We start from the raw sequence: 13,502 nt of genomic DNA on the forward strand, positions 1-13,502 counted from the left end.
ATCACTCTGGCAGAGAATGTATTTGTGGACATTATTATTTTTGTACTGACCTTCTGGTTGAGAGAAAAAGACAATCTATCTATCTATTGGTACCCATCACTAGAATTAGTTTTAGGAGTGTTTATTTGTTTCTTCCATGCTTTTACTCTTCCGTGCAGGTTTGTTTTTTGGTTGTTTGTTTGTTTTTTTACTTTTCAGGAAAAGATACACCCTCCCCTCCAGTTAGTTCATCTGCCTTGTGTTTTTTAATAGCCAGGTCTCCCAGGTTGGACTGCAGTACCCAAGTTGCAATACAGTGTCCATTTTGGAGACTCTTCATGGTAATCATATAGCTTCACCACAGAATCGGGTTCATACGAATGAACAGAAACAAAAAGTAAACCCTCTTCATGTACCCTAAGATATGATGACTACTCCAGAATGAAAACAGCTGTTGCTAAAATACAAGCGTTCTGGTTTTCTAGTGTACTTTAAAATGCAAGTTCTGATTATAAAGAAAGCAAGTAGTTTCACATACGGAAATGTTTTTTGAAAAAGCTACTTTTCTAGCATGAAAGAATTTCAGAAGAAAATTTTTACTAACTGCGATTGGCACAACTCTGTTGCCTTTTATTGATAATGCTTGCTACAGAAGCAGACCAGAGGCCCAGAAATTTTTTCCTAGGTTGGGGAGATGTAGACAAACGCACCAATTGCATATTCCAATATAATACTGTATTCTGTGGCTGTCAAAACTGGATCAATTAGATTCAATATTTTTTTCTACTGATGGGTTCGTAGGACACAAACATACGTATGCTACTTAAGGATACATTATTTAAAACTGGAATTAGCAATATGCAGTCAGAGCCACAAAAATAGGATACTTATCAGAAACCATGCTTGTAACTCACATGATCTGGGAGAAGCAAATGTGGAAATATATCTTCATAAAAAATTCACACAGTCACAAATTGTGCCATCTATTTCTGTACACATTTTTGTTACTCCTGAAGAGAGAAGGTCTTTTTATTTAAAGTAATTGTTGTTGGTTTTTCAGAAGACATAAAGTATTCATCTTCTCCCCTCTCCTGCTGCCTTTTAGAAGTAGTCAAAGAACAGAAATTAATTAAGTTCTGACCTCATGCCAGCATTGTATATCATAATTAACGGAAAACAACATCGTTAAGGTCTAAGATCTGCACAATTAAATCCAGAAATCTGTGAAAAAGACAAGATTAAAAAGAGAGTGTTGGGAGAGAGGGTCTTTAAAAGTTGAATTCCCCTGCATGGGGAGATTCAGTCGCTGAAAAGTTCACCTAACGTACCCAGATACATTTACATAAATCCCTTTGTTCTTCTGTGCAATTACCTTTCCATTTGCCTCCATGGAGTTTCCTGTCTCTAAACCTTGTATGCTTTTCTCATTTATTTCACACTTACATGTTACAGCCCAGACCCTTTCAAAAACAAAGATCCATTTGGATAACAGAGGTAATCAGGCTGCATCCTGGATCCAGCCCTGGTGTACGCAAAACAGCCTTTCTTTATATTCTAACAGCTGTTACTGGCTGTCAGGCAAAACCACATGCCAGTCAGGACATGGTTTTCTCTGCCTTACCTTCCTAAAACCGTCAAGATCTACTGGTATGAGAGCTGATTTCATTGCATTTTTGTTGATTTGAGAGATCCATTAGACTGGTAAGGCTGGAAAGATAGATTCTGCATTTTGCTACTCATTGACTTAAACCAGGGTTGTTCGTTCTTATACTCTCACCTCCAAGAAATGAAGCCTTTGCTTCTTTTACTTTGCAAGTTTGGTAATTTCCAAACATGTGTCTTTTGTCTTTAATGCCACCCTGCTTATCTCTTAATCTTTAATAATTTGATACAATTTTTGGTTTGCATAGCTCAAAAAGTGACCAGGTACTCTAGTTTCAAAAATCAATATAACATTTGTTGTTTGAAAATGCAGTACTCCTCCTTTTTCCATTTCCACTTTGCCCTTGAAAATAAGTTGAAGAAAAATGATATATGAAAAACAAAAATATTGACTATTTTCTTCAATTTTATCACAAAAGGGGAAAAAAGAAAAATTAATTAAAGCAAGCCTTGATTTTCCTTTAAGAACAGTTAATTCAAAAACCTGATAAATTGTTTTGATGTCTTCATTGTTTTTTATTATTCCTCTGGGCTCATCCTTAATAGTCCTTGGTACAGTCTCTCTTTCTACTTATTTCAGTCAAAACCCCAATCATTCTTCCTGAATGTTGCTTAAGGCAACATCTTTATTTTTATTGTTTCTTTCTATTGCCTTTACTGTGATTTTGACTTCTTTTTGGCCAACAGCACCTTTCTTCCATGGTTCTTTTATACTAATAAATTATTTCCTTGCTGTTGAGTCCTCCTCCTCCATACTATCTTTCAATTTGAATTCCTCAGTCCTACTGGCATATTCTTAAATGGATACTTGGTCACTTATGAACGTATTACCTCAAGGTAGTTTACTTCAAAAGATGTTTAATGGGAGATGACAATAACTCATCATTTAAAGAAGTCACAACCTAGGTGCACATTTCAGTCACCTGTATTTTAGAAACTCTGTCTGCCAGCTTGTCTTTTCATTGAAATTGTGAATGATCTCATCTGCTTGTGTACTATCCCTGTGTTGAAACTGGACAGCCTTTTGCATAGTCCTGGTGCAAAGGGCTTTTGCATGTTCTCATTTAGGATCATCCCTCCAGTTCACTTTTTCCTCCACTGATGCAGATTTCCTTAGCTTCCTGCCCATCACAATCTTTCAAGCTCTCTCAGAGGCACTTTGGTTGTTACTGTCTTGTCTCCTAATACAAAGTCTAATAATAAAATCTTGACTCTGATTTCCTTTCTCAAAAATCTTCTTTAGTTTCCAGCACATGTTTCTATTTTATTACTCTAATTCTTTCCAACTGAAGTCTTATCTTATCCTTGTCTATCAGAAGTGCAAGAGCTCAAATAACCTTAGACTGCTGTTCCGAATATGTTATTCAGAGGGCCTCATCCAGGCCCCCTTTCTTCAAGAAGCTTAAGATAATACTTTTTCCCTTCAGTACCCTATACATCTTCCCTTGTGGATATATGTACTCTTATCTTTCCTTCCTAACTTTTATATTCTCTATCTGTCCTGAAGCCTTTCTTAAATTTCTCTCCTCTGTCTTCTGAATTCCTTTCACATGTAGTTGTACCCGGCTCTGCATTCAAACCCTCATTTCTATTTTGCAAAGCTTAGTAATGCTAATCCATTCCTATAGAAATATACCCACTTGTTATGGGACTGATTTTGCCTCCCTCAGTAATATTAAATAATGCAATAAGTAGTTCCCGCGGAAATCTGTAGAACTCTCTAGCACGAGTGGCTGGATCTGGCCCTCCCATAATATCCTATACAGTATATGGTCATGCTAGAAACAAAGTCAGTCTGCTAGAAGATTATTCTTTGGATCGGCCAAGGTGGTTTTGTTTCTGAATTATATTCTCTATTTTAAGTAAAAGTTGCCTAGAACTGAGAGGTTTCTTTGTGTCTTAAATGTCCCAAAGGACATTGTTCACACTTAACAAATACTGGATACTACCAGTGGGGTGTAGCATTAATAGCAAAGAGAACAGAAAAAAAAAAAAAGAAAAAAAATAGTTCCATAAAAAGGTTACAATGAGAACATATAAAACCTGCTAACTGTTTCAACTGAAACACATACTGTCGTTCTGGAAAGGTGATCACAAGAATGAAGGCAGAGGAACAAGTTATTGAACTACTAGCTCACGTTAACTTGCCCCAATCCTGTTTTTAAATAGCAGCACAAAACTGGCAAGTTTTGTACAGAATTACAAGGAAAGAAGCCTAGAGGTACAACGGTGTGGCAAATGTCAACAGTCGTCTCTCAGCTGTTTGGGGTTTCACTTTCAGCATGCTGCCAATTGTAGCTGACACTGCTGCTTTCTGGAAGGGAAAAGAAAAGCTGCTGGTTTTGTTATATCACTGTTGTTCAAGCCACTAAAATAGGACTAGCTACAGCTTTTGCTGTTGTTCTGTTTAACAGAGGGCTTGGAAACAGTATGTTTACAAGTATATAGAAGCCACTGAAATAGTATTTCTCTGGTAACTCTCATTAAAGTTGTCTTAGTATTTCCTCTACTGATGTTCTTTTTTTTTCAGTGGGTTACTGAACAAAAGAATGATTTCCAAAACAGTAAGGAGGGGCTTCTGGCTCATCCTTCCCTCTTTCCAGACATCTTAAGCAAGAGTGTAAAAGTGACAATAAATTTCCACTCTTGAGTTAGTCTCCCATAAAGGATATGTGAAATCTGTATTCAAGATCATACAAATACAAAGGCAGTTAGGGATGCCCATCATGGGGAAGGCTTTGGATCCAGTGTTTCAGGTCAGAAGGAACCATTTTATCATGTATGCTGGCATACCATCTCTTACCAGCTATTAACTTTCACCTAATTGCCCTTGTACTGAGCTCAGGTTTAGGGCTGACTAAGATACAAGGAAAATATGTAGTCCTGATCTGAAAACATCCACTGTTTTCCTTTGTAGTTTGCTTTAGTGGGTTGACCATACTTTTTTTTAAAAAGGGTGAGTGATTTTTTTCTCAATTTGTCTGGTTTCTTTTTCCGAATATTGTATCTGTGTCTTTCCTCACTTTAATAATAAAGATGCTGGTTTAGCACCTTACATTTTCTTCCCATGAAGATATTTATATGCTGGCATTGAGTCAGCTGTCAATCTTTTCTTCTGATAAAGTAAACAGACTGAACTTCCTAAGTCTGTTCCTGTAAAATATTTTCTCCATTCCTGAAGTAATTTGTCTGGCATTTCCCTACCCCCTCGCCAGTGTTTATAATGTATTTAAATGTGTCTGTGAAAAATGTATGCAGTTTTCTAGTATCAGCATCGTGAATGTAACAGAGGTAGTTATTTCCCTATATCCAGTCTCCATGCTCTAGCACCTAGTGCATAAGAAATGTACTAGCATTTCTTACCCCAGTGTGGCATTCACTGTGGCTTATCCAATATAACTCATGAAATTTTCTTAGAGTCACTGCGTTCTAGGACACAGCTCCCAAGATACAGTGCTGATAGGGCCTGTATCTCTTCTCCCTAGATGTTTCTTCATTGATTTCTCTGCAGTAAGTGTATTTTGTTTGAATGGACCCAGGACACCAAGTAACTCAGTTTGTTCTTCCTGATTCATCCATCATCCTCATTACTTCTTCTTTGGCATATCCTCAAGTTTTATCAGGTTATTGGTTCATTACTCATTTACACAGGTTTAGTTTGGGAGTAATCCCACAAAAGTCAGTGGAGATACTCTAGGGCTGACTCATTGCCTCTGTATATGAGTAAATTCTTGGCTCCTGGGATATAATTGTCTGTTCTAATAATCAATCAGAACATTAGAATAGAATACACTATTGCAGTTGGAAGGGACTTACAATGATCATCTGGTCCAACTGCCTGACCAATTCAGGGTTGACCAAAAGTCAGAGCATGTTGTTAAGGGCATTGTCCAAATGCCTCTTAAACACTGTCAGGCTTGGGGCATCGACTACCTCTCTAGGAAGCTTGTTCCAGTATTTGACCACCCTCTCGGTAAAGAAATGCTTCCTAATGTCCAGTCTAACCCTTCCCTGGTGCAGCTTTGAACCATTCCCATGTGTCCTATCACTAGATACCCGGCAGAGGAGCTCAGCCCTCCATCTCCACTTCCCCTCCTCAGGAAGCTGTAGAGAGCAATGAGGTCGCCCCCCAGCCTCCTTAATAATAACTCTGCAAGAGTTATGTCGACTCTGCCTGAGCTTCCCCAGCCCTGAGTGTGTGTACAAGGGAAAAAAGTGTGTGATTGGGCATCTTCTTCCTGAAAGACCTTTACTTGCCCTGGAGTAAAAAGGAGGAACCAGAAGCTGGCATCAATTTTGTGATAGAAGATGAGCAAGAATAAAAACCACAGAATTCAGAGAAGGAAATACAAATGGCTCTTCTGTTACATCACCTTCCAGTTTTCCTTATCCAGCTCTACCTGCTTGCACTCAAAAACCAGGACATATACCTGTAGCAAGAGACAGCTACATCATCTGGAATCTGCAACTTCTTATTTAGCTTCTATTCAGTCTGAAAATCACAACACGAATATTCATCCTTCAAATTGTAGTACATCCTAGCTATTATATGGGTGCAGTCATCCACTATCAAACGTACAAGAGGGGATGGGAAACACTTCCCAGAGCAGTTAGTGCAAATGATACTAATAACTGAATTGAAAACTTGCAGGGACATCAGTAAGCTTTATACCTAGATTAGCTCATCCAGTTGTCAGAAGTCAGAAGCTTCATAAAGCAATAGGGAAACAGCTATTTCTTTTTTTCTAGATACTATGGCTGCATCTATACGATAAAATGAAGCATTTCTGTGAACATTCCCAGGACTGTTTAATTTACTGATAGAACCGTAGCTGATACAGAGATATTCTCTAGATTGCAGAAAGAATGAGAAAACTGGACTGCCAAGAAAGAAATACATTGTAGAAATATAACAGAGTAATACAGTTGTCCTCCTACACAAGCTGTGGTTTTGTCAGGTAGTTCCCAGCTTTCAGGCATCCAGTTCGATTCTGCTTTGAGGTCTTACCTTCTGGAGAGTTGCTGTTCTCCTAAGATTTTGTTGGTGAGGAAAAGGGGAAATTTCTTTGCTGCTCAGAGAATAATTATCCTTGGGGAACTGCTAATAGCCAAAAACATGCTGCCAGCGTGGATGGTAGAAAACAAGACTGAAGCGGTTCTTCAACATAGTCAGCTGAATTATCCCAGTGATTCTCTAGAGGGCTCTGTAAATGAGATATTCTCCCTTGGAAGTGATCGGGCCAGTGTTCCTATTCATATGTTGTAAAAATACTCTTTTCTATCTGAAAACATAGCTTTGGACTTTAGTCGGTACACTGCTTCTAGCTGCCTTTGTTATGCTTCTTTAGTGTGTTGCTCTTTCTGGATTTCCAGTCTGTCATATTATACTCCAGTCAGGCTATTTCTACCTAATGGCATTAAAACTGTCTTAAAAGCTCAGTACTGGGGAGCTTTCTGCACCTTCTGCATTAGGCTTAATTGTTTAAGCTTTCCATCTCAGTGCTCAAATCTCTTTATAACTCCACATCCACAAATATTTTTCCCCAACTTTTTTTGCCATCCATGAGAAAACCTACTCAGAAAAAAGTCTGGACTAGAAATAAGAGTATCTGTGAAACAAAAATTGCAATGTGTCTACTCCCCACAAAGCTTTTTATTTTATTTAGGATGCATAAAATTCAGAAAAAAATCTCCTGAAAACTAACCACTTGTTTGCTGTCCTCCCAAGGAGATTTTCTGCTAAATGCTGACAAAAGCAAACTCCTCCTTTTCCCCCATCTTGGAGGGGAGCAAGAAAAAAGGAAGGACGACCAGTTTGGATATAAGAACTACTCCTTTTTTACTCTTCCTCTCCAAGCTTTCATTCCCAATGGCTTTTGCAGCTGCTGCAGCCTTGCTAGCCACAAACAATGCACATTGCGGTGCACTTATTCCATTTGCTTTGCTGCTTTGCCTCTCAGCTACTGCCTGTCTGTCTCCTAGAGTGAAAATCCCTGCAAGCACAGTCTCCCTTTCTTCCCTGTGTTATATACACCGCAGAGTGCATTCCCAGTGCTTAGTAAATTAAATAAACTAAATGAGCTACTGCTTGTGATCACCAGTCACACGAGAATGGGGTATATAAGTGGATGTGATATCTGGCTTCTTTTGCCTTGGTTTTCAATTGTGCAGAATCAGCCAATTGCACTGGTACATATTATGGGGATGGTTTTTCTTTTGCTCATATGCAAAAGCCTTAGTATTATGCCAGTACCCTATATGTTAGGTATTATATTGTGCATGTGCATGTACACACATGCTAATTTAAATAAGTGATATAAAAATGCCTTATGGTACTCAAAGTCTCATTGAGACTTTTGTGCAACCAAAGGGCATGAATAGGTAGATACCTGCTGGGTAATCTACTGAGTCTGGATAAAGTTAGATCTGAAAGGAGGACGAATACTGACATTCGGTGGTTTAAACAGCCCAAGGCATATCACTTCGAAAGGAAATTTCCATGGTTATTATTTTTTTACCTTTTAGTCAGTGTCACCTTCCAAAAATCTAGCTTGTTGCCTTTAATGGCTGAAATTTTAATGTGACTGGAGTCATTGAAGTAAAAGGTTGCACTCAGGTCTCTCCTAAGCACATCGTTAACTAATAGGCTTGAGCTTCTGCGTAAAGAGTGTAAGGTTTCATCAGACAATAATTTCTTTCCTCATTCTAATGGAAGTGTTAATGTCACCAGGAGGAAGGGCCCACAACCTGAGCTTTAGCTAGAGCCTCACCAAAGCTCAGAGAATATTTTTAGTGATATGGAGCTGCTTTTCTATTCCCTCTGATTCTGAGACTGCTCACTTAAACTGTTGAGCTGTTTGTTCTTTATCACATATCCAAGGGTCTTCATGGGTGCTCTAAATTTCACTGGTGTAGGAGCTGCACTAAAGGAGGATGTGCTGGTCAGGTGATTATAGCTGAGGATCGAGGTTCAGTGTTCATCTCCACTAGAAAATTTGTCTCACCATAATGTGGCCTTATTTTCCAAATGGGGGAAGAAGTACTTTCCATACCTCACACAATAAATACATTAATATATGAGAAACACTGGTGGAAAAAAAAAAAATCCATGTAAGTGTCCAGGATATACAGAGGTGTCCAAGATTTCAGTGTGATACTCAGGGTGAAAACTCTGGCCATCCCTGAATGTTTATTCCCTAGAAAGTAATGTGATATGGTTATGGTGTAAGTGCTGCCCCAGGGATGCTGGATAATCTTCTAGTTTACAGGGGAGTCAAATATGAGACTGTTTTACCCCAAACAAGCAATTTAAGTGTGGCCCAGCATGTGGCACATACTACTTCTGAATACATGAAGCATAAATTTCCGAGGTGAATGTATAAGAATGCCTCCTCTAAATATGCATCTTAACCACAACCCTAGAAGAAATCTTTTAAGAAATTAAACCCTCTTAAGGAAAATAACATCCTGTAACAAATTATTTTTAAGAAATTAAAATGAATTAATTTCAAAAGGCAATTACATGCAAATACAGTAGAAGAATAATTTGCACTAATGACTGGGATACCCATTGCAAATTACTGAGTTTCACAAATTACTGAATGAATAAGCAAAACAAATCCAGGCCAAGAATAATGCATCACAAAACGTCCAGCATTTCATTTTTCCAGATGCAATTTAGTTTTAATTATGATATAGTAAAGCAACGAAGGGGCCACCCAGGGGAAAAATGCTTCTAAATGCATGAGACACCTATGGCCCAAATGCTGTAATCTCAGTGTAGAATCCCAGCCAATAAACACCTCTTTGAGCTATTTAATTGTTTTTTGGTATTTCCTATAATAATGTAGGGAGTAATAGAAATGCTAAATTACTGATATTAATCATAAGGTATAAATGGGATGAGTCTAAAAGAGCAAGGACTATGAATGCTACAGAAGCAGAGATCAGCTTTTAAAATGATGTATCACTGTCTATGTGCTTTTAAGTTCCTCCTCACCATGATATCTGAGTATTTCACAATCCTTGATGGATTCTCTCCTCTCATCATTTTGAAGCAGGGAATTTTTCCATTTTGCAGCTAGCAAATAGCAGTGTGGAATAGATTAAGGAGGTCACATACAGAGTCTGCTGATGAAGTGGGAATTGACCTGAATCTCCTGAGTCCAGTGAGTTACTGTGCTGGTTTTGGCTGGGGTAGAGTTAATTTTCTTCACAGTAACTGGTATGGGGCTGTGTTTTGGATTTGTGCTGGAAACAGTGTTGATAACACAGGGATGTTTTAGTTACTGCTGAGCAGTGCTTACACAGAGCCAAGGCCTTTTCTGCTTCTCACACCACCCCACCTGGGGGTGCACAGCTGGGAGGGGACACAGCCGGGACAGCTGACCCCAACTGACCACATGGATATTCCACACCATGTGACATCATGTTCTGCATATAAAGCTGGAGGAAGAAGAAGGAAGGGGGGGACGTTCGGAGTGATGGCGTTTGTCTTCCCAAGTCACCATTACGCGTGATGGAGCCCTGCTTTCCTGGGGATGGCTGAACACCTGCCTGCTGATGGGACGGGGTGAATGAATTCCTTGTGTTGCTTTGCTTGTGCATGCGGCTTTTGCTTTACCTACTAAACTGTCTTGATCTCAACCCATGACTTTTCTCACTTACCCTTCTGATTCTCTCCCCCCACTCCCGGGGGGGGAGTGAGGGAGCAGCTGTGTGGTGCTCAGTTGCCGACTGGGGTTAAACCACAACAGTTACCTGTTAGATCAGGCATTCATCAGGTAAAGCATCTTAAATAAGGCAAAAGAAGAATTCTGCTCAAATTAAAGTATATCTCAGTTGTTCATCCTGTTTTTCAGGGAGGGTTCACTGCAGCTGAACCTGGAAGACAGAAATCCTCACAGAAGATCCATACACAGTGAGTGGTGGCAATCCCCACAGTGAACCTGCAGATCTGTATATAGCACAGAGCAGTCATCAGGTAATCAGATGGCCTTCAACTTTTTGATGATGTGCTCAGCAAATCCCACGTTGGTGGGAACAGGAAGGGGCTGAATGATGAAATCATAAAACACAGTGGTGTAAAGTAAAAGTTGAAATGGTATCAACTGCTAGATTAGAGTTCAACCCAAATATATTCTTCCAGGTGTTCACACAAGCTCTACTGTTATAAATCTTTCAGCTACTGTAAATGAACCAAAGCTGTTCATTGCAGAACTCCTGCTCTTCCTTCATCCTCTTTTTCAAAGTTACGGATGCTGTCTTTTCTCTGCAGTTTGACTGGGAATCAGTCTGTCAGAAGAATCCCAGAAACCACACATTTCCCTCGTGGGCAGAACTTTGCAAGGTACAACAAAGCTGTTGTAATGCCTCCCTCTAACAGTGTGTCTTTAGTCAGTAGGAAGGGATTTCCTGTACTTGATATTTAAAATAAAAGAGAAGCTTAGAAAGTAAATGAAACTACTGGGTTTTTTTCATTTGTTTGTTTGTTTTGCTTTGCTTCTTTTAAGATTAAGGGAAATTTAAAGATGAGGAAAAAAGGCCCACCAATAGAATGATGGGACAACTTAGTGGCTGCCAACAGAGGCCAAGGAACTCTTTGATAGCGGAAACTCTCATAATGATACTGTTTGGATGGAGAAGTGGGATGGAGATGTCTCATACAGGAAAAGACTTCCCTGTAGGTTGAAATTTGGAAACAATTATTTGAGACCATTTGAGTGACTGTATTACAATTTTGTGAAGCTGCCTTCGCTGTGATTCTGTTAGAGTTCCAAGGCCATGAACAAAGAGAGAGATCAGGTCCTCTTGGTTCCAGTGCTACACCAGTGTGGGCTGCAATACAGAATTGGTGCCACTGTTACTCCTGTCTGCTTGGAAGACTGGCTGCACCTGAATCCTCAGTGTTTCTAACTCTGGGTATTTACTACACAAATTTACATTTGTGGCAAGTAGATATCTATGACATGGTTCCCTGTTGTGGTTCCCATTGAACACAGTCCGTCTCTAATAATACTTCAGGTGTGGCTGGCACTTTCAAAACTTTGCTGAGTTTTCCTCAAAATGTTCCTAAAAGGTTGAAGACTTATAGGTGATTGTGGGGCTCAGAATACAAATTTCTTTCCTGCTACAAAATCAACAGACTATCATATTGACTAGGTATATACTTTACTCTGTAGGCCTCTGTTAAAGCTGGGTGTTTAATGACTTCAGAAATGGGCAGTGACGACACAGGTTGGAAGTATCTCTCTTCTTGTGTGTGTATAAGCAGACTAGTGCAGGGGGAGGAGTAGCTGTTCTTCCTTCTGCCATGGTACAGGTCTCTCACTGGAGCGGAGTGAGATGACTGAACCAAGCCTGGGAATGTTTGAAGTGGACTGTGCTGCTTCCCTTTTAGAAGTAAGCAATAAATACAGACATTCAGTCAGGAAGCTGATAACGCATTTCTAAAAATGTGCGTGTCTGTCTTGTTTTGTTTTTTAACATGAAGTATTTCTGATTCCTTAGAACCCAATCCTATCCTCACCTCTACATTGTGAATATGAGGAAACTGTGGAAAGAAAATTGTAAAATTCTCACCCTCACTTTCTCCTTATGAGCCACTGACATACCAGTATACATCCTATCAAAATGTATCTAAAGAAATACACATTTCACGTACTAAGCTGTTCCAACCACATTATAAGTCATGGAAGAACCATTCCAGGTTGTTGCTCAAGCAAGCACAAAAACATATTTAGTTTTAACTATGCGCAGATACTTTTGCTTCCCTAATAACTGTTGTGTTCTAGTCGGCAATTCAAATTTTAGAAACCCTTGCACGTGGTCCACTGAGACAATTTGAATGGGATTGATGGTGATTGACCATACATATGCAAGCCTTTTAAAGACCGTGGCTGATATTCACAATTTCTCATTTTTTGATGAAAAACTCTGTCCAGAATAAAAAGGTAACTTCCCCTTGGGAAAATACAACCTGAATTTACCCCAGGGACTATCATATCATCTTGGAAGACCTTTGCCTGGGATGTCTGTCTGGAGCAGTCCCTTTAAATGGGGAAGGTTCAAGCAATGGCTGTTTTGCAAGTGTGTCTGCAAGTCTTGTCTGCAGGAGCTGGTGAGCATACTTGATATTGATTATGCTTCCCCTTGCATCTTTCTTTTATGTTTCTGCAGAAGTGAAGAATTGTGGTCTGGTATCTCTCGAACAGCAGTTTGTATTATATTCTGGAATGTTGTCCTTTGTCTATGCACGTGCATTTCTTGTAAGCTCTTTATCCCAGCACTTGTATTTCTAAAACAGTATGTACTACGTCTTCCTCCAAAACCCTGGTCGTGGCTTTTATTGATTTTTTTTCTTCTTCTTCTTTTTTTTTTTTTAAAGAAGTACTGGGGGTGAGGGAGCTTTTTATTTGACTTGTTGGTAACTTGACCTGTCTTATGTTTTTGCCTGTGTTTTTTTGATGGTACTCCACAGCTGTGAACACAAGGTAGTAAAGAGCAATATATCAATACTATGATAGTAATAGGGCTCTGTATGTGTGAAACAACAAAGTGGGGCTTAAAATATCAGGTACTGATATAATTGTATGGTCTGGAGCCCAGCAGACACCAATAGAGTGGCTCAGCATGCACTGTCAGGATTCCTGTTTTCCCATCTTTTACCCTCTTGTCTCTCCCTAGGCTATTACAGTCCCACTTACATGTCATTATCTTACAGCATTAGGGTTCAATACCTAGTAAAACACAATTATTTAAAGAGGTTGATAGAATATTCACCTCTGTCACTGTGTGGTCTTTTTATCTCCTTTCTAACTCAAGTGAAAATAGTTAGGGGTTGGGTTTTTTCCTCTATTGCC

Source organism: Pygoscelis adeliae, unplaced genomic scaffold (assembly GCF_000699105.1).
Source record: "Pygoscelis adeliae isolate BGI_AS28 unplaced genomic scaffold, ASM69910v1 Scaffold104, whole genome shotgun sequence".
Taxonomy (NCBI): Eukaryota; Metazoa; Chordata; class Aves; order Sphenisciformes; family Spheniscidae; genus Pygoscelis; species Pygoscelis adeliae.